General features: G+C 40.3%; 2 pseudogenes; both read left to right on the top strand.

The window, feature by feature from the left end:
* The first annotated feature begins 21,160 nt into the window (after nt 1-21,160).
* LOC147446961 (uncharacterized) lies at nt 21,161-23,847 on the top strand (annotated as a pseudogene).
* Nucleotides 23,848-25,741: 1,894 nt separating this feature from the next.
* LOC147446962 (uncharacterized) lies at nt 25,742-26,338 on the top strand (annotated as a pseudogene).
* The last annotated feature ends 897 nt before the right edge of the window (nt 26,339-27,235 follow it).

Genomic DNA, 27,235 nt, shown 5'->3' on the forward strand with positions numbered 1-27,235 from the left:
AGAATCCTCATGGATCAACTTCTTCAATCAAGCCAGGCTTTCAAAACTTAAATTCAATTGCTGACCCAGTTGAAACATCTAAGGAGACACCCAGAAAAGCAAAGATATTTTAGCCAAAGTACTCAAGAAAGCAAAGGAAAGTCAAGCAAGTGTTTGTTCAGAGAAATTTAGTCAAGGTCAATGATCCAGTTTGGATTAAGGACCGGAAATCAACACGTGAAGACAAACACATGGGATGGATAACATCACAATGGAGATTAAAAGAACAAGGGTACTATAAAGGTAACAAACAGATATGGGTACCAAAACCGCAGGTTAGAGCATATGAAGTAACTTCAAGTCCCTCCCAAGATAGAAGGACCACAAGGTATCAACATCAACAATATCCTAGGATACCTAAGAAGCAGGTATACAATAGAAAAACATCGAAAGATGCTAAACTCTACCACAACTCTCAAGGGGATACAAAAAGAAGATGGGTCTCAAAGAATCTTCCTCTTAGACAAGGATTCTACACAAGATATACAAAGATTTGGCTACCAGTCAACCACAAGACAACTAAAACTACATCAGACCTGCATGAAGATATCAAGAAATCAGCAAGACCTAGAATGAAGCAAAGTCAACAATGGGGATACAAAGGTCATCAAGAGATTTGGCTTCCTAAATCTTCCAATGCTCCTAGTCAAAAGCCTGATACCGACAGTGAACATATGCCTACAACAACATCAAAGACTCCTATCAAGAGGCCTAATTGGAGAATCAAATAGATAATGGAGCGTTCACAGTCAACAAAGGACAACCCAGCCAATGCGAATGCAGATTCAAAGGTGATAAAACAGGTATGGCAAAAGAAATATTCAATGCCAACTTGGTCCTTCATTAATCCTCTTTTTGAGGATTCAAGCTTACTTTTGTTTGAATAAATTTTTGTAGTAAGCACAAGAATGTAAAAGTCAAGTCGCCAGGGTGCAAAAAACACTCTTTGGCATAGTCAGAGTCAGACTGTTGAGCCATAAAATGAGCAAAGCATTAGTCCCAAAGCTTCAAGTCTTAAACTCTGTGCTAAGAGTTGTAGTTATTAGGCTTATGCTCAAGCTGGAAGGGTTGAAAGTCATGTTGCTCATGCTGGATGAGATAAGCATAAGAGTCGAAGTCTATTAAATTACAATTGCTGGAGTGTCATAGAGTCCAACACTCACGCATCTTTCTAAAGAACCCCTCAAAATCTTTCATGCACAACATATTGTTTTCCATGCATTTCTGTGTATGCATAAATAGGACGTCCCACCATTGGACATATGTATTAGACAATCTTTTTTGCTTCCACCTATGCACCTTGAGTGGATGACAACAGGAAAACCAATGTTCCATCATGCTTCCCTTTCATATTTTCTGCCCTTTTAATTCCATATCTATAACAAATAATCCCTTGAGTACTTTATTAATAATTTTGATGTTAATAAGTACTCCAATAATGCACGTATCCCAAAGGCAGTTTTTTCCCACTGTATTTTTTCCCTTTGGTCATCGAGGTATTAGACCCTAATTTAGGACCTCATCGTTCTACTTGCCTTGTACATACTTTTTATAAATAAACCATAGCCTCATCATTATGCTATTACAACAACAGACAAATGCAAAATCACCTCTCACATCAGACTATTCAGACCAATGAAGATGCTGCAGCAAATTGAACCTCCTCAACAAATTCAACGACAAATGAAGATCATCAGCCCATCAAGAACCAATCAAAACCTTCCATAGCCTCCACGGAAACTTTTCAACATTGCTCGAGGACGGGCACTAAAATCGGAAGGGGGAAATTTTAACCGAGTCAAGTCAGTTAACAGAAGTTGCTAAAGACCGAAGATGTACGATTGCACCTTGATGATCAACATGAAGAAGCAGTAAAGATTGGAATTACACATTTTCCACGTTTTCCGAAAATGGTCACGTATTATGAATTCCAAATTTCGATCAAGCCATTGTAATATTGCTAATGTGTTACGGGCTCAATGGGAGTTCCAAGATGTAAAAAATAGGTCAGTTATTGTGCCTAGGTTGCAGATTCAATAAGTGGTGGATCCCTAAAGGCCTTGGGCACTCGAACATTGCATATTTTTACCCTAGGTATATAAGGCAGCGTGTAAAAGAAATTAGGGTTCTTAAGCTCATTTGTTGAGAGCACTCTCTGGTGAGAGCTCTTGAGGTGTGTGTCTATGGAGTCCTTGAGCTTCTCCTTGCCCATGAGACTTGATTAACACTAATCATTGATTCATTATGTCTCACTATGCCTCTCCCATGCTTCTTATGATTGCCTATGATGCTTAGATTAGCTAGATTGTAACTAATTAGTGGTTAATCCCTCTCTAATTCACTAGATTAGCTAGATTCTTAGATTAGCTAGATCTTAACTGATTACTAGTTAATCCCTCTCTAATCTTGTGTGATTATGCTCTTTTTCTTGTGTGTGCATGTAGGTTTTATTGGAGTGTGGTGCTCAATAGATCTATATGTGTGTGCTTGCAATTAGTGTGTTTCATGATAGGATTAGTGTTGTGTGTGTCTTGCAATCGTAGTGTGTGTGATTGGGTTGATTAGAGGTGAAGAGAAGTGGATGTGGAGATTGCCCTTCATTGTGGCTTAGCTCCTCCATAGGCCGAGCAACTCACCTCCTAGAGTTAACCATTTGTGTTTCCACGATTAGCTCACTAACCGTGTGAGTGTTTCCATGCCCTAGCCGGGTAGCTCATCCCTCCTTATTTGCCCTTCATTATGGCTTAGCTCCTCCATAGGCCGAGAAGCTCACCTCTTAGAGTTAACCATTTGTGTTGCCACGATTAGTTCACTAACCGTGTGAGTGTTTCCATGCCCTAGCTGGGTAGCTCCTCCCTCTTTATTGACAATTTTTTTGGTCATTGGAGCTATTATAACAATGGAACCCCCACACATTTGGTGCTGTTGTCAGGGACGATGGCCTACGCTAGTGTAATTGTGGCATAATCGAATGCGTTCCCTCACTAATTTCACTTGTGTGTTTATGTTTTTGTGGATTTTGAATGTGTGTGCATGAAGCAACGTGTTCCTTATTCCCTAATGTGTCATCGTATCTTGCCAATTGTGTGTTTACACACTCTAATTGCATACTAATCCCTTGCTAATTTGACTATTTTTTGCTAACTTACTAATTTTATATAAAGGATTGGAGCATTCAACCATTAAATTGATCTTCAACGGAAAGGTAATCAAGGTGGTATTCTCAACCTTCCTAGAATATAGAGATGTGTAGAATTGTGTAGAGATCCCATGATGATGCAATGTAATGCTATACTATGTTGATGCAATGTGGATTGATTTTTTTTTTATTTTTTGTTTTCACGCTGTCGTAATGGAGAAAGTTTTAAGATTTGGTGGCGTATGATTTGACAAGTTTCAATTGCTAATTGGTGATTGTGGATTGCTAATTGGGTGCCTAATTGAGTTGGTTGCATGCTTGTATGATCAATTTCAAGTGTGTGTGCACTAAAATCAAGTGTGTGTGCATTCTAATTGAGTGTCTATATGCCTAAATTTAGGTGTGTGCACTATTTCGCCCATGTTTGTGCACTTAAAAATCAATGTGTGTGTTATGATTTTTCAATTGTGATGATTGATTTGTATTGTGCTCATGCCCAACTATTGATTTATGAAGTCATATTGTGAATTTGTCAAATTTAACCCTTTTGTGTGCGCACCTAGAGATTGATAAAAACTGCCAATTTTATTTATGTGTGTGTGCCTAAAAAGTGTTTAATTTTCATGATTGATTATTAAGATCAAAAGTTACCCAAATGCAGGCGGATAATGCTCATCAATTGCAAACAAAAAAGTGCAGTATCACAATCATACGAGTCAACATCGATTGAAGCAAGTGGTCAAAGCAAAGAAAAATGTAGATAAAGTTCAACCAAAGGACACTTCCACAACAAAAGCAGTCAATATAGAAAGAAATCTGGAGACAATCAAGTGCAACATTGTTGTGGTGAAAACGAAGAAAAGATGTCAAGCAAAGTAAAGCTAGATTTTTAGCTAGACAAGGACCTCATATCCTTTTGCACTTGGAAAAGATGTGGCCAACCACAGCTAAAAGATGCTCCTGAATTTGTGAGTATATCATAAAAAAAATGAGCAGAATGCTAGGGAATCATCTCCACCATCATTGTAGTCAGTTTAAAAAACATTATTGCTCAATTCCACGTGATCACATCAAAACATATGCCAGCCAACATCATAATGGAAATGCCAATGGCCCAGAAGATGTTGAAGATACGAAATGTAAACATGACGGAGTCATTAGAGACAACAAAGAATGAAGACCAACAATGGTCACCCACGAACGACAGCACAAGGTCCTCAAGCACAATTCAAATGGAGACTTATATCAAAGTAGATCTTATTGAAGAGGATTCATCTCCATCGAGCAGTACTTTAGAAGATCTTGAAGAAATTCAAGCAATAGCAAGTGCAGATCAAACAGAGCAAAGAGCAACCACGATACCTATTGAGAAGAGAATGCCACCAAAGCCAGAAGTTAAGAAGTTCAAAATTCAAAACAAACAGGAAACAATAGGAAGTCCAAAGATACAAACATTGCTAGCTAAATCAGCTGATAAAAGTCAGATTGCAAAATTGAGTCTAAAGCTACCCTCCATAGAGGCACAATTAGATCAAGATAAGACCATGGAAAATGCAAGACAGATATCTTCAATAGAGCTATCAATGAGAATAACTGTAGTTCTCAGCAGTAAAAAAGGAGAAAGTGTCAGATGCAATGTTCTATTGGATAAAGAAACAAAGTGCAATATGGTTGTAGACAACATTTAAAGAATTCTAGAGATTACTCCATGCAAACATGATAGAAAAACAGTGCTAGGTTTGCATACATATAAAAAAGAAATGGTTGCTACCTTAGCATCCAATATTATGAAGAGCAGGTAAAGTTTCAGGTGAAGTCTTGAAAGGAAATGCTTACAGAGGTCATCCTTGGACATCAGTGGTTAGACCAACACAAGGACTACAAAGAAGATACAATGCTAATACTCTCTTTTCCAAGAGGTAGCCAGCAACAACAGATACAAGTACCGTTAATGCTAGATTCATAGTTGCAGAAGTCACAAGAATCAAAGAAAAATCTTGTAGACAAAGGTAAAGCTAAAGTGGAACTCCCACTGACTAGCAAAGAAGGTGTGATAGAATATGCCTCTACATCAAAGAATCCTCATGGATCAACTTCTTCAATCAAGCCAGGCTTTCAAAACTTAAATTCAATTGCTGACCCAGTTGAAACATCTAAGGAGACACCCAGAAAAGCAAAGATATTTTAGCCAAAGTACTCAAGAAAGCAAAGGAAAGTCAAGCAAGTGTTTGTTCAGAGAAATTTAGTCAAGGTCAATGATCCAGTTTGGATTAAGGACCGGAAATCAACACGTGAAGACAAACACATGGGATGGATAACATCACAATGGAGATTAAAAGAACAAGGGTACTATAAAGGTAACAAACAGATATGGGTACCAAAACCGCAGGTTAGAGCATATGAAGTAACTTCAAGTCCCTCCCAAGATAGAAGGACCACAAGGTATCAACATCAACAATATCCTAGGATACCTAAGAAGCAGGTATACAATAGAAAAACATCGAAAGATGCTAAACTCTACCACAACTCTCAAGGGGATACAAAAAGAAGATGGGTCTCAAAGAATCTTCCTCTTAGACAAGGATTCTACACAAGATATACAAAGATTTGGCTACCAGTCAACCACAAGACAACTAAAACTACATCAGACCTGCATGAAGATATCAAGAAATCAGCAAGACCTAGAATGAAGCAAAGTCAACAATGGGGATACAAAGGTCATCAAGAGATTTGGCTTCCTAAATCTTCCAATGCTCCTAGTCAAAAGCCTGATACCGACAGTGAACATATGCCTACAACAACATCAAAGACTCCTATCAAGAGGCCTAATTGGAGAATCAAATAGATAATGGAGCGTTCACAGTCAACAAAGGACAACCCAGCCAATGCGAATGCAGATTCAAAGGTGATAAAACAGGTATGGCAAAAGAAATATTCAATGCCAACTTGGTCCTTCATTAATCCTCTTTTTGAGGATTCAAGCTTACTTTTGTTTGAATAAATTTTTGTAGTAAGCACAAGAATGTAAAAGTCAAGTCGCCAGGGTGCAAAAAACACTCTTTGGCATAGTCAGAGTCAGACTGTTGAGCCATAAAATGAGCAAAGCATTAGTCCCAAAGCTTCAAGTCTTAAACTCTGTGCTAAGAGTTGTAGTTATTAGGCTTATGCTCAAGTTGGAAGGGTTGAAAGTCATGTTGCTCATGCTGGATGAGATAAGCATAAGAGTCGAAGTCTATTAAATTACAATTGCTGGAGTGTCATAGAGTCCAACACTCACGCATCTTTCTAAAGAACCCCTCAAAATCTTTCATGCACAACATATTGTTTTCCATGCATTTCTGTGTATGCATAAATAGGACGTCCCACCATTGGACATATGTATTAGACAATCTTTTTTGCTTCCACCTATGCACCTTGAGTGGATGACAACAGGAAAACCAATGTTCCATCATGCTTCCCTTTCATATTTTCTGCCCTTTTAATTCCATATCTATAACAAATAATCCCTTGAGTACTTTATTAATAATTTTGATGTTAATAAGTACTCCAATAATGCACGTATCCCAAAGGCAGTTTTTTCCCACTGTATTTTTTCCCTTTGGTCATCGAGGTATTAGACCCTAATTTAGGACCTCATCGTTCTACTTGCCTTGTACATACTTTTTATAAATAAACCATAGCCTCATCATTATGCTATTACAACAACAGACAAATGCAAAATCACCTCTCACATCAGACTATTCAGACCAATGAAGATGCTGCAGCAAATTGAACCTCCTCAACAAATTCAACGACAAATGAAGATCATCAGCCCATCAAGAACCAATCAAAACCTTCCATAGCCTCCACGGAAACTTTTCAACATTGCTCGAGGACGGGCACTAAAATCGGAAGGGGGAAATTTTAACCGAGTCAAGTCAGTTAACAGAAGCTGCTAAAGACCGAAGATGTACGATTGCACCTTGATGATCAACATGAAGAAGCAGTAAAGATTGGAATTACACATTTTCCACGTTTTCCGAAAATGGTCACGTATTATGAATTCCAAATTTCGATCAAGCCATTGTAATATTGCTAATGTGTTACGGGCTCAATGGGAGTTCCAAGATGTAAAAAATAGGTCAGTTATTGTGCCTAGGTTGCAGATTCAATAAGTGGTGGATCCCTAAAGGCCTTGGGCACTCGAACATTGCATATTTTTACCCTATGTATATAAGGCAGCGTGTAAAAGAAATTAGGGTTCTTAAGCTCATTTGTTGAGAGCACTCTCTGGTGAGAGCTCTTGAGGTGTGTGTCTATGGAGTCCTTGAGCTTCTCCTTGCCCATGAGACTTGATTAACACTAATCATTGATTCATTATGTCTCACTATGCCTCTCCCATGCTTCTTATGATTGCCTATGATGCTTAGATTAGCTAGATTGTAACTAATTAGTGGTTAATCCCTCTCTAATTCACTAGATTAGCTAGATTCTTAGATTAGCTAGATCTTAACTGATTACTAGTTAATCCCTCTCTAATCTTGTGTGATTATGCTCTTTTTCTTGTGTGTGCATGTAGGTTTTATTGGAGTGTGGTGCTCAATAGATCTATATGTGTGTGCTTGCAATTAGTGTGTTTCATGATAGGATTAGTGTTGTGTGTGTCTTGCAATCGTAGTGTGTGTGATTGGGTTGATTAGAGGTGAAGAGAAGTGGATGTGGAGATTGCCCTTCATTGTGGCTTAGCTCCTCCATAGGCCGAGCAACTCACCTCCTAGAGTTAACCATTTGTGTTTCCACGATTAGCTCACTAACCGTGTGAGTGTTTCCATGCCCTAGCCGGGTAGCTCATCCCTCCTTATTTGCCCTTCATTATGGCTTAGCTCCTCCATAGGCCGAGAAGCTCACCTCTTAGAGTTAACCATTTGTGTTGCCACGATTAGTTCACTAACCGTGTGAGTGTTTCCATGCCCTAGCTGGGTAGCTCCTCCCTCTTTATTGACAATTTTTTTGGTCATTGGAGCTATTATAACAATGGAACCCCCACACATTTGGTGCTGTTGTCAGGGACGATGGCCTACGCTAGTGTAATTGTGGCATAATCGAATGCGTTCCCTCACTAATTTCACTTGTGTGTTTATGTTTTTGTGGATTTTGAATGTGTGTGCATGAAGCAACGTGTTCCTTATTCCCTAATGTGTCATCGTATCTTGCCAATTGTGTGTTTACACACTCTAATTGCATACTAATCCCTTGCTAATTTGACTATTTTTTGCTAACTTACTAATTTTATATAAAGGATTGGAGCATTCAACCATTAAATTGATCTTCAACGGAAAGGTAATCAAGGTGGTATTCTCAACCTTCCTAGAATATAGAGATGTGTAGAATTGTGTAGAGATCCCATGATGATGCAATGTAATGCTATACTATGTTGATGCAATGTGGATTGATTTTTTTTTTATTTTTTGTTTTCACGCTGTCGTAATGGAGAAAGTTTTAAGATTTGGTGGCGTATGATTTGACAAGTTTCAATTGCTAATTGGTGATTGTGGATTGCTAATTGGGTGCCTAATTGAGTTGGTTGCATGCTTGTATGATCAATTTCAAGTGTGTGTGCACTAAAATCAAGTGTGTGTGCATTCTAATTGAGTGTCTATATGCCTAAATTTAGGTGTGTGCACTATTTCGCCCATGTTTGTGCACTTAAAAATCAATGTGTGTGTTATGATTTTTCAATTGTGATGATTGATTTGTATTGTGCTCATGCCCAACTATTGATTTATGAAGTCATATTGTGAATTTGTCAAATTTAACCCTTTTGTGTGCGCACCTAGAGATTGATAAAAACTGCCAATTTTATTTATGTGTGTGTGCCTAAAAAGTGTTTAATTTTCATGATTGATTATTAAGATCAAAAGTTACCCAAATGCAGGCGGATAATGCTCATCAATTGCAAACAAAAAAGTGCAGTATCACAATCATACGAGTCAACATCGATTGAAGCAAGTGGTCAAAGCAAAGAAAAATGTAGATAAAGTTCAACCAAAGGACACTTCCACAACAAAAGCAGTCAATATAGAAAGAAATCTGGAGACAATCAAGTGCAACATTGTTGTGGTGAAAACGAAGAAAAGATGTCAAGCAAAGTAAAGCTAGATTTTTAGCTAGACAAGGACCTCATATCCTTTTGCACTTGGAAAAGATGTGGCCAACCACAGCTAAAAGATGCTCCTGAATTTGTGAGTATATCATAAAAAAAATGAGCAGAATGCTAGGGAATCATCTCCACCATCATTGTAGTCAGTTTAAAAAACATTATTGCTCAATTCCACGTGATCACATCAAAACATATGCCAGCCAACATCATAATGGAAATGCCAATGGCCCAGAAGATGTTGAAGATACGAAATGTAAACATGACGGAGTCATTAGAGACAACAAAGAATGAAGACCAACAATGGTCACCCACGAACGACAGCACAAGGTCCTCAAGCACAATTCAAATGGAGACTTATATCAAAGTAGATCTTATTGAAGAGGATTCATCTCCATCGAGCAGTACTTTAGAAGATCTTGAAGAAATTCAAGCAATAGCAAGTGCAGATCAAACAGAGCAAAGAGCAACCACGATACCTATTGAGAAGAGAATGCCACCAAAGCCAGAAGTTAAGAAGTTCAAAATTCAAAACAAACAGGAAACAATAGGAAGTCCAAAGATACAAACATTGCTAGCTAAATCAGCTGATAAAAGTCAGATTGCAAAATTGAGTCTAAAGCTACCCTCCATAGAGGCACAATTAGATCAAGATAAGACCATGGAAAATGCAAGACAGATATCTTCAATAGAGCTATCAATGAGAATAACTGTAGTTCTCAGCAGTAAAAAAGGAGAAAGTGTCAGATGCAATGTTCTATTGGATAAAGAAACAAAGTGCAATATGGTTGTAGACAACATTTAAAGAATTCTAGAGATTACTCCATGCAAACATGATAGAAAAACAGTGCTAGGTTTGCATACATATAAAAAAGAAATGGTTGCTACCTTAGCATCCAATATTATGAAGAGCAGGTAAAGTTTCAGGTGAAGTCTTGAAAGGAAATGCTTACAGAGGTCATCCTTGGACATCAGTGGTTAGACCAACACAAGGACTACAAAGAAGATACAATGCTAATACTCTCTTTTCCAAGAGGTAGCCAGCAACAACAGATACAAGTACCGTTAATGCTAGATTCATAGTTGCAGAAGTCACAAGAATCAAAGAAAAATCTTGTAGACAAAGGTAAAGCTAAAGTGGAACTCCCACTGACTAGCAAAGAAGGTGTGATAGAATATGCCTCTACATCAAAGAATCCTCATGGATCAACTTCTTCAATCAAGCCAGGCTTTCAAAACTTAAATTCAATTGCTGACCCAGTTGAAACATCTAAGGAGACACCCAGAAAAGCAAAGATATTTTAGCCAAAGTACTCAAGAAAGCAAAGGAAAGTCAAGCAAGTGTTTGTTCAGAGAAATTTAGTCAAGGTCAATGATCCAGTTTGGATTAAGGACCGGAAATCAACACGTGAAGACAAACACATGGGATGGATAACATCACAATGGAGATTAAAAGAACAAGGGTACTATAAAGGTAACAAACAGATATGGGTACCAAAACCGCAGGTTAGAGCATATGAAGTAACTTCAAGTCCCTCCCAAGATAGAAGGACCACAAGGTATCAACATCAACAATATCCTAGGATACCTAAGAAGCAGGTATACAATAGAAAAACATCGAAAGATGCTAAACTCTACCACAACTCTCAAGGGGATACAAAAAGAAGATGGGTCTCAAAGAATCTTCCTCTTAGACAAGGATTCTACACAAGATATACAAAGATTTGGCTACCAGTCAACCACAAGACAACTAAAACTACATCAGACCTGCATGAAGATATCAAGAAATCAGCAAGACCTAGAATGAAGCAAAGTCAACAATGGGGATACAAAGGTCATCAAGAGATTTGGCTTCCTAAATCTTCCAATGCTCCTAGTCAAAAGCCTGATACCGACAGTGAACATATGCCTACAACAACATCAAAGACTCCTATCAAGAGGCCTAATTGGAGAATCAAATAGATAATGGAGCGTTCACAGTCAACAAAGGACAACCCAGCCAATGCGAATGCAGATTCAAAGGTGATAAAACAGGTATGGCAAAAGAAATATTCAATGCCAACTTGGTCCTTCATTAATCCTCTTTTTGAGGATTCAAGCTTACTTTTGTTTGAATAAATTTTTGTAGTAAGCACAAGAATGTAAAAGTCAAGTCGCCAGGGTGCAAAAAACACTCTTTGGCATAGTCAGAGTCAGACTGTTGAGCCATAAAATGAGCAAAGCATTAGTCCCAAAGCTTCAAGTCTTAAACTCTGTGCTAAGAGTTGTAGTTATTAGGCTTATGCTCAAGCTGGAAGGGTTGAAAGTCATGTTGCTCATGCTGGATGAGATAAGCATAAGAGTCGAAGTCTATTAAATTACAATTGCTGGAGTGTCATAGAGTCCAACACTCACGCATCTTTCTAAAGAACCCCTCAAAATCTTTCATGCACAACATATTGTTTTCCATGCATTTCTGTGTATGCATAAATAGGACGTCCCACCATTGGACATATGTATTAGACAATCTTTTTTGCTTCCACCTATGCACCTTGAGTGGATGACAACAGGAAAACCAATGTTCCATCATGCTTCCCTTTCATATTTTCTGCCCTTTTAATTCCATATCTATAACAAATAATCCCTTGAGTACTTTATTAATAATTTTGATGTTAATAAGTACTCCAATAATGCACGTATCCCAAAGGCAGTTTTTTCCCACTGTATTTTTGCCCTTTGGTCATCGAGGTATTAGACCCTAATTTAGGACCTCATCGTTCTACTTGCCTTGTACATACTTTTTATAAATAAACCATAGCCTCATCATTATGCTATTACAACAACAGACAAATGCAAAATCACCTCTCACATCAGACTATTCAGACCAATGAAGATGCTGCAGCAAATTGAACCTCCTCAACAAATTCAACGACAAATGAAGATCATCAGCCCATCAAGAACCAATCAAAACCTTCCATAGCCTCCACGGAAACTTTTCAACATTGCTCGAGGACGGGCACTAAAATCGGAAGGGGGAAATTTTAACCGAGTCAAGTCAGTTAACAGAAGCTGCTAAAGACCGAAGATGTACGATTGCACCTTGATGATCAACATGAAAAAGCAGTAAAGATTGGAATTACACATTTTCCACGTTTTCCGAAAATGGTCACGTATTATGAATTCCAAATTTCGATCAAGCCATTGTAATATTGCTAATGTGTTACGGGCTCAATGGGAGTTCCAAGATGTAAAAAATAGGTCAGTTATTGTGCCTAGGTTGCAGATTCAATAAGTGGTGGATCCCTAAAGGCCTTGGGCACTCGAACATTGCATATTTTTACCCTAGGTATATAAGGCAGCGTGTAAAAGAAATTAGGGTTCTTAAGCTCATTTGTTGAGAGCACTCTCTGGTGAGAGCTCTTGAGGTGTGTGTCTATGGAGTCCTTGAGCTTCTCCTTGCCCATGAGACTTGATTAACACTAATCATTGATTCATTATGTCTCACTATGCCTCTCCCATGCTTCTTATGATTGCCTATGATGCTTAGATTAGCTAGATTGTAACTAATTAGTGGTTAATCCCTCTCTAATTCACTAGATTAGCTAGATTCTTAGATTAGCTAGATCTTAACTGATTACTAGTTAATCCCTCTCTAATCTTGTGTGATTATGCTCTTTTTCTTGTGTGTGCATGTAGGTTTTATTGGAGTGTGGTGCTCAATAGATCTATATGTGTGTGCTTGCAATTAGTGTGTTTCATGATAGGATTAGTGTTGTGTGTGTCTTGCAATCGTAGTGTGTGTGATTGGGTTGATTAGAGGTGAAGAGAAGTGGATGTGGAGATTGCCCTTCATTGTGGCTTAGCTCCTCCATAGGCCGAGCAACTCACCTCCTAGAGTTAACCATTTGTGTTTCCACGATTAGCTCACTAACCGTGTGAGTGTTTCCATGCCCTAGCCGGGTAGCTCATCCCTCCTTATTTGCCCTTCATTATGGCTTAGCTCTTCCATAGGCCGAGAAGCTCACCTCTTAGAGTTAACCATTTGTGTTGCCACGATTAGTTCACTAACCGTGTGAGTGTTTCCATGCCCTAGCTGGGTAGCTCCTCCCTCTTTATTGACAATTTTTTTGGTCATTGGAGCTATTATAACAATGGAACCCCCACACATTTGGTGCTGTTGTCAGGGACGATGGCCTACGCTAGTGTAATTGTGGCATAATCGAATGCGTTCCCTCACTAATTTCACTTGTGTGTTTATGTTTTTGTGGATTTTGAATGTGTGTGCATGAAGCAACGTGTTCCTTATTCCCTAATGTGTCATCGTATCTTGCCAATTGTGTGTTTACACACTCTAATTGCATACTAATCCCTTGCTAATTTGACTATTTTTTGCTAACTTACTAATTTTATATAAAGGATTGGAGCATTCAACCATTAAATTGATCTTCAACGGAAAGGTAATCAAGGTGGTATTCTCAACCTTCCTAGAATATAGAGATGTGTAGAATTGTGTAGAGATCCCATGATGATGCAATGTAATGCTATACTATGTTGATGCAATGTGGATTGATTTTTTTTTTATTTTTTGTTTTCACGCTGTCGTAATGGAGAAAGTTTTAAGATTTGGTGGCGTATGATTTGACAAGTTTCAATTGCTAATTGGTGATTGTGGATTGCTAATTGGGTGCCTAATTGAGTTGGTTGCATGCTTGTATGATCAATTTCAAGTGTGTGTGCACTAAAATCAAGTGTGTGTGCATTCTAATTGAGTGTCTATATGCCTAAATTTAGGTGTGTGCACTATTTCGCCCATGTTTGTGCACTTAAAAATCAATGTGTGTGTTATGATTTTTCAATTGTGATGATTGATTTGTATTGTGCTCATGCCCAACTATTGATTTATGAAGTCATATTGTGAATTTGTCAAATTTAACCCTTTTGTGTGCGCACCTAGAGATTGATAAAAACTGCCAATTTTATTTATGTGTGTGTGCCTAAAAAGTGTTTAATTTTCATGATTGATTATTAAGATCAAAAGTTACCCAAATGCAGGCGGATAATGCTCATCAATTGCAAACAAAAAAGTGCAGTATCACAATCATACGAGTCAACATCGATTGAAGCAAGTGGTCAAAGCAAAGAAAAATGTAGATAAAGTTCAACCAAAGGACACTTCCACAACAAAAGCAGTCAATATAGAAAGAAATCTGGAGACAATCAAGTGCAACATTGTTGTGGTGAAAACGAAGAAAAGATGTCAAGCAAAGTAAAGCTAGATTTTTAGCTAGACAAGGACCTCATATCCTTTTGCACTTGGAAAAGATGTGGCCAACCACAGCTAAAAGATGCTCCTGAATTTGTGAGTATATCATAAAAAAAATGAGCAGAATGCTAGGGAATCATCTCCACCATCATTGTAGTCAGTTTAAAAAACATTATTGCTCAATTCCACGTGATCACATCAAAACATATGCCAGCCAACATCATAATGGAAATGCCAATGGCCCAGAAGATGTTGAAGATACGAAATGTAAACATGACGGAGTCATTAGAGACAACAAAGAATGAAGACCAACAATGGTCACCCACGAACGACAGCACAAGGTCCTCAAGCACAATTCAAATGGAGACTTATATCAAAGTAGATCTTATTGAAGAGGATTCATCTCCATCGAGCAGTACTTTAGAAGATCTTGAAGAAATTCAAGCAATAGCAAGTGCAGATCAAACAGAGCAAAGAGCAACCACGATACCTATTGAGAAGAGAATGCCACCAAAGCCAGAAGTTAAGAAGTTCAAAATTCAAAACAAACAGGAAACAATAGGAAGTCCAAAGATACAAACATTGCTAGCTAAATCAGCTGATAAAAGTCAGATTGCAAAATTGAGTCTAAAGCTACCCTCCATAGAGGCACAATTAGATCAAGATAAGACCATGGAAAATGCAAGACAGATATCTTCAATAGAGCTATCAATGAGAATAACTGTAGTTCTCAGCAGTAAAAAAGGAGAAAGTGTCAGATGCAATGTTCTATTGGATAAAGAAACAAAGTGCAATATGGTTGTAGACAACATTTAAAGAATTCTAGAGATTACTCCATGCAAACATGATAGAAAAACAGTGCTAGGTTTGCATACATATAAAAAAGAAATGGTTGCTACCTTAGCATCCAATATTATGAAGAGCAGGTAAAGTTTCAGGTGAAGTCTTGAAAGGAAATGCTTACAGAGGTCATCCTTGGACATCAGTGGTTAGACCAACACAAGGACTACAAAGAAGATACAATGCTAATACTCTCTTTTCCAAGAGGTAGCCAGCAACAACAGATACAAGTACCGTTAATGCTAGATTCATAGTTGCAGAAGTCACAAGAATCAAAGAAAAATCTTGTAGACAAAGGTAAAGCTAAAGTGGAACTCCCACTGACTAGCAAAGAAGGTGTGATAGAATATGCCTCTACATCAAAGAATCCTCATGGATCAACTTCTTCAATCAAGCCAGGCTTTCAAAACTTAAATTCAATTGCTGACCCAGTTGAAACATCTAAGGAGACACCCAGAAAAGCAAAGATATTTTAGCCAAAGTACTCAAGAAAGCAAAGGAAAGTCAAGCAAGTGTTTGTTCAGAGAAATTTAGTCAAGGTCAATGATCCAGTTTGGATTAAGGACCGGAAATCAACACGTGAAGACAAACACATGGGATGGATAACATCACAATGGAGATTAAAAGAACAAGGGTACTATAAAGGTAACAAACAGATATGGGTACCAAAACCGCAGGTTAGAGCATATGAAGTAACTTCAAGTCCCTCCCAAGATAGAAGGACCACAAGGTATCAACATCAACAATATCCTAGGATACCTAAGAAGCAGGTATACAATAGAAAAACATCGAAAGATGCTAAACTCTACCACAACTCTCAAGGGGATACAAAAAGAAGATGGGTCTCAAAGAATCTTCCTCTTAGACAAGGATTCTACACAAGATATACAAAGATTTGGCTACCAGTCAACCACAAGACAACTAAAACTACATCAGACCTGCATGAAGATATCAAGAAATCAGCAAGACCTAGAATGAAGCAAAGTCAACAATGGGGATACAAAGGTCATCAAGAGATTTGGCTTCCTAAATCTTCCAATGCTCCTAGTCAAAAGCCTGATACCGACAGTGAACATATGCCTACAACAACATCAAAGACTCCTATCAAGAGGCCTAATTGGAGAATCAAATAGATAATGGAGCGTTCACAGTCAACAAAGGACAACCCAGCCAATGCGAATGCAGATTCAAAGGTGATAAAACAGGTATGGCAAAAGAAATATTCAATGCCAACTTGGTCCTTCATTAATCCTCTTTTTGAGGATTCAAGCTTACTTTTGTTTGAATAAATTTTTGTAGTAAGCACAAGAATGTAAAAGTCAAGTCGCCAGGGTGCAAAAAACACTCTTTGGCATAGTCAGAGTCAGACTGTTGAGCCATAAAATGAGCAAAGCATTAGTCCCAAAGCTTCAAGTCTTAAACTCTGTGCTAAGAGTTGTAGTTATTAGGCTTATGCTCAAGCTGGAAGGGTTGAAAGTCATGTTGCTCATGCTGGATGAGATAAGCATAAGAGTCGAAGTCTATTAAATTACAATTGCTGGAGTGTCATAGAGTCCAACACTCACGCATCTTTCTAAAGAACCCCTCAAAATCTTTCATGCACAACATATTGTTTTCCATGCATTTCTGTGTATGCATAAATAGGACGTCCCACCATTGGACATATGTATTAGACAATCTTTTTTGCTTCCACCTATGCACCTTGAGTGGATGACAACAGGAAAACCAATGTTCCATCATGCTTCCCTTTCATATTTTCTGCCCTTTTAATTCCATATCTATAACAAATAATCCCTTGAGTACTTTATTAATAATTTTGATGTTAATAAGTACTCCAATAATGCACGTATCCCAAAGGCAGTTTTTTCCCACTGTATTTTTTCCCTTTGGTCATCGAGGTATTAGACCCTAATTTAGGACCTCATCGTTCTACTTGCCTTGTACATACTTTTTATAAATAAACCATAGCCTCATCATTATGCTATTACAACAACAGACAAATGCAAAATCACCTCTCACATCAGACTATTCAGACCAATGAAGATGCTGCAGCAAATTGAACCTCCTCAACAAATTCAACGACAAATGAAGATCATCAGCCCATCAAGAACCAATCAAAACCTTCCATAGCCTCCACGGAAACTTTTCAACATTGCTCGAGGACGGGCACTAAAATCGGAAGGGGGAAATTTTAACCGAGTCAAGTCAGTTAACAGAAGCTGCTAAAGACCGAAGATGTACGATTGCACCTTGATGATCAACATGAAGAAGCAGTAAAGATTGGAATTACACATTTTCCACGTTTTCCGAAAATGGTCACGTATTATGAATTCCAAATTTCGATCAAGCCATTGTAATATTGCTAATGTGTTACGGGCTCAATGGGAGTTCCAAGATGTAAAAAATAGGTCAGTTATTGTGCCTAGGTTGCAGATTCAATAAGTGGTGGATCCCTAAAGGCCTTGGGCACTCGAACATTGCATATTTTTACCCTAGGTATATAAGGCAGCGTGTAAAAGAAATTAGGGTTCTTAAGCTCATTTGTTGAGAGCACTCTCTGGTGAGAGCTCTTGAGGTGTGTGTCTATGGAGTCCTTGAGCTTCTCCTTGCCCATGAGACTTGATTAACACTAATCATTGATTCATTATGTCTCACTATGCCTCTCCCATGCTTCTTATGATTGCCTATGATGCTTAGATTAGCTAGATTGTAACTAATTAGTGGTTAATCCCTCTCTAATTCACTAGATTAGCTAGATTCTTAGATTAGCTAGATCTTAACTGATTACTAGTTAATCCCTCTCTAATCTTGTGTGATTATGCTCTTTTTCTTGTGTGTGCATGTAGGTTTTATTGGAGTGTGGTGCTCAATAGATCTATATGTGTGTGCTTGCAATTAGTGTGTTTCATGATAGGATTAGTGTTGTGTGTGTCTTGCAATCGTAGTGTGTGTGATTGGGTTGATTAGAGGTGAAGAGAAGTGGATGTGGAGATTGCCCTTCATTGTGGCTTAGCTCCTCCATAGGCCGAGCAACTCACCTCCTAGAGTTAACCATTTGTGTTTCCACGATTAGCTCACTAACCGTGTGAGTGTTTCCATGCCCTAGCCGGCTAGCTTATCCCTCCGTATTGACAATTTTGTTGGTCATTGGAGCTATTGAAACGATGTAACCCCCAACATTTACATGCATCCGCAGAAACATTGCATTCCTCTATAGTGTAGAACTTTCCCACCTCTATCATGCTTTTTATGCTCCTAAACTAAGAAAACATCAAGCTTACTAAAAAGCATCCACTTATGGAAAGTGTACAACCTAATGGGGTCATTAAGCTCCATCACATTAAAAGTTTCCAACCTCATTTTGGGGTATTATGGACCACCTGTGTATCCTCTTCAATGTCCATTTCTTGCATGTGCACTTCGAAATGTATGCCTGGTGGATTGAACTCATTTGTAGTTAGTTTACCTTTTTTGGATGATTCATGCATCTCCATGATGTTTTTGATAGTTGCCAAGGTTTTTGTAGAAGGCATCTCTTCCATAAGGGCTTCATAGTACTTATGAGAGCTATATCCCGACCAGAATCCCCTAGCTTTAAAGGTTTTCCTTGAGGTAGTGAAGCCATCTGCACCAAACACTTTTCCCTTTGTCCCTAGCTATTGTATTCGCCGAGGATGATGGCACGTTGCTCCCACTGTTGAACAGAGGTCTCGGATTAGGATGGTTGTCTAGCACTAGGCGTTCTTGCATGTGCGGGTGAAGTTCTAGATTGTTTGTTGCTAGTAGTAGGAATTTTCCCCCTTTCCCCTTTAGAGGGTTTTTTCCCAAATATTTTTTCCTACGGAACCAATGTCTTGCTACCCGGATAGGAGGGGATACGATAAGCAGCTATTGTGAATGCAGGGCAACCTTTGGAGAAGTGCACTAGGTTCCCACAATGATAGCATGAGCCTGCCAAGTTTCCCCATTTCAAGTAATTCACCAACCTTCCAACTTTTTCAAGCTCAATTTCTACGGTAATGGGGAATTTTTGATCCGCTTGCCAAAGAATGCAGGTTTTGTTCCGACTCGGACAATGGATTGTAGGGGTAAACAGAACCTTTCCCAAGGAAGCGGACAACTCTCCAATGCAAGGCCAGATAAAAGGGTGGGAGGGTCAACAAAATCTACCTAGATTAGGCATTTAGTTAGAAGTTCATCCTTGATAATCTTGATGGGCTACCAAGGAATAATGTGCACTATTTGCCCATAGAGCACCATTGTGGAGGCTGTGAGGAAATCCATCTTGTCCTAAGACTTGAAGAACAATATTTCAAACAAACCAGAGTGAGAATAAAACATCTTATCAACTACAAGGCGCAGGAAGCCCTGTCTATCTCCATCGCAATTTCTAGCATGTGAGGAAGCTTCGCATCAATTTCTAGCACGTAGGGAAGCTTCAGAGCAAAAAACATTCCTACTGCCCTATCTTTAAAAACAACTAATTGAGACCAAACAACAGACGAGCTGAGGGAGACCTTATGCTCCCCCTGCACCTCAATTTCAAGAGTTCATGCATCCTTAAGGAAGTTATCCATAACCACAGGGTCAAACTTGACAGAACATTGGTCAATGCCTTCATGGCACACAGCTGCCTTAGGATTAAGCTGAAAGGAAGAGGGCAAAGCCATGTTTAACCAAACAAATGGGTAACCTGTGTGACAAGGGAGCTGCCAAGACTCGTTGTAGAGGAGAGCGGTAGTCTCCTTTGATCCATGCTTGACTCAACCCGTGTGACATGGAAGAAACCCTAGCTCAAGCTCAACATCTCTCTCTCTCTCTCTCTCGCCCTCTTTAATCGCCTCTGATTCCACACTCTAATCACATGATTGTTAGCCACTCAAGTTAAGGTTTTCCCGTATGATCAGGTAATCATGAAGTTTCTAAAAATTGTGCAAACATATGCCTTAGGATCAAGGTCTAAGTGTATGCTATGGCTTTTAAACAACCAACCCCCCCCCCCCCTCCCCCCCTCCTTTTTTTCAAAATCCCAAATGGTTATTATTTGATATCCTTACTAGCTATACAATGAACAATGAACATGATCTACGACAAATTACTTCTGTTGGACCTTAGTATCTTTACCAAATTTTTTATTGAAGATTTGATGAGTGCCATCTATTCCGTAAGATACATATTCGGTCTACTTTCACCCTTGGGAATCCTCCAATTTAAATGGAAAAGGGCTTGCGGTTGTCACTATCATCGCTTGCGCATAGCTCATCCCCCGCCCCCCCTCTCTCAGCCTGGTTGGGTTTGCACAGCTGTGTCCCATGAGAGCTTGTCACTATCTCGCAAGCCAACGTAGGCTTAACGTTGAGTCTCAAGCCAGGAGAGGTATCGTCTCCATCCTAGCTGTGAGAGAGAGAGAGAGAGAGAGAGAGAGAGAGAGAGAGAGAGGACTTGTCAAGCCACCCTTTGTTGGCACTCAATGCGTACAGGGTGGAGGCGGCAACAATCTCAACATGTGTCTGCTCTGCTGCGCGATCTATGCTCTTGCATTATTTTGTTGGGAATATTCCCTCCCCACCCTACCCTTTTGCCAAAAAATGTGGTGCCTTACCCTGCACCGTTCCCCCCCGGTTCCTCTTCTTTCGTGACCAATATAATCGAGATGCCCGTGTCTTCCTTTTCCTTAACTGTGTCATCACACCGTTCCCGTGCCCTGACATTGTTGCTCGCTCTAGAAACCCCCCATCTCCCGCCTTGGCCATTGCCGCTCGCAATGGCGGAGCACTATGTCAAGGTCTGCTATGCTTGCTGCCTCTGGCACTAAAATGAACTAGATCAATCATGGAGACTCATTGGAGAGCATGCAGAGCACGCTATCCAACAAATTTCTATGAGGAGCATGGAGAGCATGCTCTTGGCCTACTGATAGTGGGTTTCGGAGGGCCCAAATGCAGGGCTAACAAAATATTCAACTCGTTTCGTCAAAATGTTTCAGCTGTTTCTGACGTTTTCTCAACCATATAGAATTTCTCAACCATATAGAAAGGCCGCCTCACCACTCAAGTTCACTCGTGACTCTGTCTCACATCTTAGATTTTGGTATTCTACATGTCTTGACAAGTGAATTTGTATGTATATTCAATGTATAATTATAGATACATACGTGTAAATCGAAATCTATGTTTCGCTTTTTGGAGCTTTGAAACGAAACGTTTCATAAAAACACAAAACCTTGAAACACACAAAACCTTGAGAGAGAGAGAGAGATCTATTCTTGAAAAGAGAGACACATTTGAAAAAGACAAAACAATTTTTTCTCTGATTAATTCCCAACTAGTATGCGACCCACACATTGTTGCGGTTAAGAAGAAGCAAAACCTAACTCTTTCATGACGCTCTCCCCCATCACCTCCCACCCAAGGTGGTAACATGTGCAAAAATTCTCTAAAGTAGTGTTGAGTATATCTTTCAATGCGTCTTTATTAAATAAGATCGTCCTCCAAAGAAATGATAAGGGAACTCTAGCTAGCTATCAATAGTGCGAGCCTTCCAAGCTCCTTTGTAAGAAAAATATAGTATGTGAACATCCTCTTTGTCTTTTTGAGAGAGAGAGAGAGAGAGAGAGAGAGAGAGAGAAACGCATTAGCTTCTAGATAATAGCAAAGGCCCCTTCTTAGCTCCTCAAACACCAACTATTAGTGGAATATTATGTGATATGCAAGTATACAATTCCTCATAAATTATACATAATGTATAATTTATATTAATGATATAATTTATATATAGTGCATGTATCAATGATTTTGGATGAAACAGTTTAGTGAGAATCTAGGAAGATTCCAAAGGTGAAACTGAAGAAAATGGATTCAAATGGAAAATGAAAGGCTCGCACACTTTTTGGGGAGAGGAGAAGAAGTGAAATTAATGGCTTCGTCATTTTGGAATTGAAACATGTTGTGAGAATGGAAAAGACATGCCAAGGCGGATGATGTGGAGCAATGTTGCAAGTGGCCTGCGATAGTTTTTGGCCTGCAGAAGGGCTTAGCGTTTTAGCTGCAAAATTGTTGCAAACTGTAGGCCGTCCGATGGTTTGTTGAATGGATGCCACGTGTCGCAAGGCTTCTAGGGTTGTTTTATCAAGTGTCATTTGACCCATGTGGAATTCCTTTTCGTGCTACTCCTGGAGGGCCTCGATCCTTTCTGCTCTGCTCCTACCACAGGGTGTGGCGTGCGCGCAGTGGGTGATGTCCTTACGACAAGACGGCTGCACAACAGGTATTGTCCTACCAGAGGACCTAGCGTTTTTCCATACGTAGCTTTATTGTTTAATGGCGCGGGGTTTTCTGGAAGGTGACTCCATTGAAGGGGGTTGCTCTGCAGGCTCAGGTGGCGAGGACGTGGTAGCAAGAGCTTTTCCATGCACTGTTCTTCTCGTTTAATGCCGCAGGCGGGCTTCTCAAGGTTGTTGAAGGCGACCGTGCAGGCTGAGGTCACGAGCACTGCTCGTGTTGGTCTTTGTGGTTCAGTGCACGTGTTGAATGGAGCATGGGACATATAATTTCCATGTGGTTGTTGTAGCCTATATGATAGGCCAGAAAGGGCAGAAAAATTCTTTGTAATAAGTTCTTGTTTCGGGTGGTTATCGTTATACTGTGTCATGGCAGCAAGTCTGAGAATCTGTTTTGATGTATGAGCTTTTGAGCTACATTATCTAGTGCAAGATTCTCTGTTTGTCCTGCTTTGTACAAGCTTTTGAGCTACATTACCAAGTGGAAGATTCTCTCTCAGTTTTGCTTTTGCACATGTGTCCTCAAGTCTCAATCTTTGTTGTCATGTTTGAGCTTTCACTTATCTGTCTCTATTCAATTTGTATCTGTCTATATGCTGCAATCGCAAATTTAAATCAGTCGAGGAGTTGAAAGTCCGTTGTAGATTGGTTTGAGTGTTTGTTTCTTGTGTCTTAAAGTACTTGCAACGACATTTCTTTGGAAATCGTCTTTATCATGGCATCTGATGATGGGCGTTGTCGGTGGCGGTGAAGGGAGTGCAAGCAATGGCTCACCCAACGACGATGAGAGCATGGACTTCTCTGGAGGTTTGCTTTTCTGACTTGTGCGCTTGTGTTGTGTTACGTTTTCAAACTTGGTTTGTTCGTGCTTGCGAGTGTTGCAGTTGAAAAATTTTGTTGCGCTGGTGTTGTTCTCCTGATCTTGCTCCTTGATTTTTGTTGCGCTTGCAAGTGATGTGCTTGTGATGGTGGTCACGTGTTTGGGTCCACAAAAGCGCAACAGTAGGGCTGCGGATGCATGGGCGCTTGCTGACAGTATCGGCAGGTCACGCTACAAGGGGCTAGACCCTCATTACCCCCAGCTTGGGATTGGATCAGGTTGCGAGCTGCCCTACGTGGCGCCGCGAGTAGCCATCAGGCAGTCGCTCACCCACGAGGCGAGAGCAGCCTGAGCTTTATTGACTTGTGTGTCTCAGTGCCCACATACAGGTTCTGGACATCTATTTTAGATGCTTGCAGTGGGTTGTGGTTCTGTACCATTGCGCCCAGGTCAGGGGCTGTTTTGCTCAATCGCCTGGACTGTGCAGGGCCAGGGTGATAAACTCTCTTTGAGTTTGTGGACATAGGCAGCAGCCCTTTTTGACTGAGGGGTTGTCTCCTTCTTTTTCCATGTATTTTGGTTGTGGAGCTTTGTCCAGCTAGACATCTGCTGGATGTGTTTGGCTTACGCTTTGAGACCCAGAGTTGGGTCCGAGATTCAAGGGATTGTGGATCCCTCTCTCTATTTTGATACTTGGCTATCATTCAGGTGTTGCCAGCCACTGTAGACCCGGCCATAGTGTTGCTCTCAGGTTCGAGAAGCCCTCGTGTGTTGATCATTGTTGGAGTATTGTGGGTTCCCCATTGTATCAGACCAGGGGTGCTAACGTGTCTTCACCTTCAGTAGGCCCTGCTCAATCCCATCGAGTACCTCGCTAGGGGGCTCCTTATCAACAAACTTAGGTATTCCTAATCGCCATCCATGACTTTGATGGCTGGCATGTTCAACGTGCTCCCCATGAGCATAAGGCCATAATACAAGAACACGAGCATCACAAAAAATTTGGGCTTGACCTTCCAAGACGCTCATTTACTGTCATGTTTGAAACCAAACTTGGCTCGTACCATGTTATGTCCTTGGATTTTGCCTGGCTCTCCAGCTTAGGCTCCACTTGTCCGTGCCATCTTGACCATCGAGCAGATCATCCACTATACTGCACGATGTCTCAGGTAAAGGGATAGCCAGCCCTTTGGTTGCATCATGTCTAGTCCGTGAAGCCAGGTCAAGGGGCTCAATGTCCTAAAAAAAAAATTCAGTCCAAACTTTTCTCCATGCTTATCATTGAATGGACAGTTCTCCCGTGTATCAATTGAGTACAATGATTGTGACTAGGACACCAGTTCTTACTAACCACCGCTCATCTGTCCAAACCATCTCGGTAACATGCTTGGCCGTCTGCTGGTTCACGGGACACCTCAGTCCAGGAGAGTTTGACTCCTCCAACCGCACCATACCTGATCCATCAAACCAGGTCTGAAAATCCCAGCACTTAAGGGCCAGGATTTGTGAATACTTCACCAACGGGCACCTCATCTCTAGTGCCAAATCTGGAAACTAGTGGTTCATTACATCTTCATTGAAGTACAATTGCATGCTCACCATAAACTGCCCGTGCCTGCCAAGGCGCATTCCCGTCGAGAACAACCCGAAAGGTGTTGCCTCTAGTTTCTTTAACTCTTCATACACCCCACTCGACGACCCTTTGCCTTTGCTAATCATAGCACTAGCATCATGTACACGCAACGGCTATCTCATATCCCACAGCCCCAATCTTTTCATGTTCTGGTTATACCTTTTCTGAGCTGTCTCTACTTGCAACAGCTCACAAACCTCAGTAAGCCCAGCCTCGGGCATTAGTCCTTCATTAGATTTTGACTTATGCATGTCTACGCATGCTCTCATTTCCCCATTGCCTGAGGGGAGTGAATCAACAGGCTCGACCTGATTTCTTTATGATCATCCTCGCTTGAGTAGCTCACAATCTTGCTACCTGGCTTTGAGGCCTCCATATATGTTGCCTCTCGTGCAGAAGCTCATGATGTTATGCATTGTATGAAAAACATTGAGAGACTCCGTTTTTCTGCATGAGAGAATTTCTAGATCTTCTTGTGTATGTAACCTGGCAAGGGATTTGAAACGTGACATTTTCCAAGATTAAATAACTTGTTTTCTTGCTCGCATCCTTGCAAGAAGATCGTTTCTACGCCTCGTTCTCCCTTTTCTTTTATGAGTGTGCTGCTTGCAGGATGTTTTTTTCACCCTCTTTGCTTTGCTCAACTAGTCAATGCTATGGTTAATTGGATGCTTCCTTTTCTTTTCCACTTGTAGAACTGCGTAGGTTCGTTGAGTCTCCTCCATGCCCTGCAGGCAAAAGTTCATCACACATGGTAGTGTCGAGCTTTGCCGGGTCACCGCCAAATCCGGGCTTCGAGGAAATCGCAGCTGGGAAGAGGTGTAGGCGTGCCTTGCTTCAAGGAAGCCCTGCTAATGATCCCGTTGGCAGTGCAGGTATGGCCGGTGTGCACAATCATTCTTTCTGGAACAGTTTTGACGTGTCTACGATGTTCTTCACTACAATGCATTCTTGATTGTTGAGTTACGTTAAGATGGTGCTCTGTTTTTTTCCGCAAGCAAAGGATACTCTCTACTAGGGGAGGAGTGCACACAAGCACCGTCTTCGTTTCAACAAGAACTTCCTTGCCCAGCTCACGAATTGGGCAAAACTGCAGCCTCATTTTTTGAAGTTGGCCAATCTTTAGTTGCTCAGAATGTCTTGGATAGCGGCAAGCTATAGGACAAAGGGAAAAGCTTGTTATTCAAGGAAACCTTTCCGCTATTCATGATTAGCGATATAGATGAGGATAGTAAACCTTTCTCCATAGAGAGGAAAATCTTGAATTGGTATGGCAGATACCGTTCCATCTCCCCTGGGCAAAAGAAAAATGCACGTTACTTCAAGTTCGACATCGTGGATGCCGATTGCATTGACACGATCACGATCGTCGTTGTGGATCCCTTCATTGATACCTACACCAAGGAGCTCAAGATAGGCTTGTTCGTCAGGATTGACTTCCTCTTCTGAGGGCTAAAAACCATAATGATGTTGGGTCAGCTTTGTTCTCCTTGCATGTCAGTGCGTCGACAACCATTCGACCTTGTGACCCATTCCCTGTTGCTTTAGCTTTCTATCCTGAGACCAAGATAAGCACATTTCTTGCTGACGCTGCAATTTCCGAGACTACTAGCCCACGTCCACCCTTGGCGAAACTGGCATTTGTTGTCTTGCAAAGTCATAATTTCCTTCAGAGAATTGGCACTACATTTGGGGATTTGTTTGTTGCTGATGGCCCGGCCCCAGATGAGAAGGCAGTTGTACGTATCAAAAGCATTGGCCTCAGCGTTTCTTTCTTTCGATATTGACAAAACTTTTATCATATGTAGGTCAACTTTGTCAACTCTTGAAAGCATGACTATGATCAAGTCATGTCCCAGATGGCTAGGGAGGACATTGTTATGTTTGTGGCTAGAATATTGGCCTCTTTGTTGGGAAGGTGCGCACATTGTCTGTTTTGGACATCACAACTTTGGCCCCCATGCGAGGATCACGCTTGAAGGAAGAATTGACCACATCATTTCATAGACAATGTGAGATTCTCGGCTACAATAGAGAGGTGACTTTGCATGGTTTGCACTCAACCGCATAAAGACATCTTTACTGGTCTTTACACGTTTGTTTTTTT

Source organism: Adiantum capillus-veneris, chromosome 11 (assembly GCF_014529385.1).
Source record: "Adiantum capillus-veneris isolate H3 chromosome 11, ASM1452938v2, whole genome shotgun sequence".
NCBI lineage: Eukaryota > Viridiplantae > Streptophyta > Polypodiopsida > Polypodiales > Pteridaceae > Adiantum > Adiantum capillus-veneris.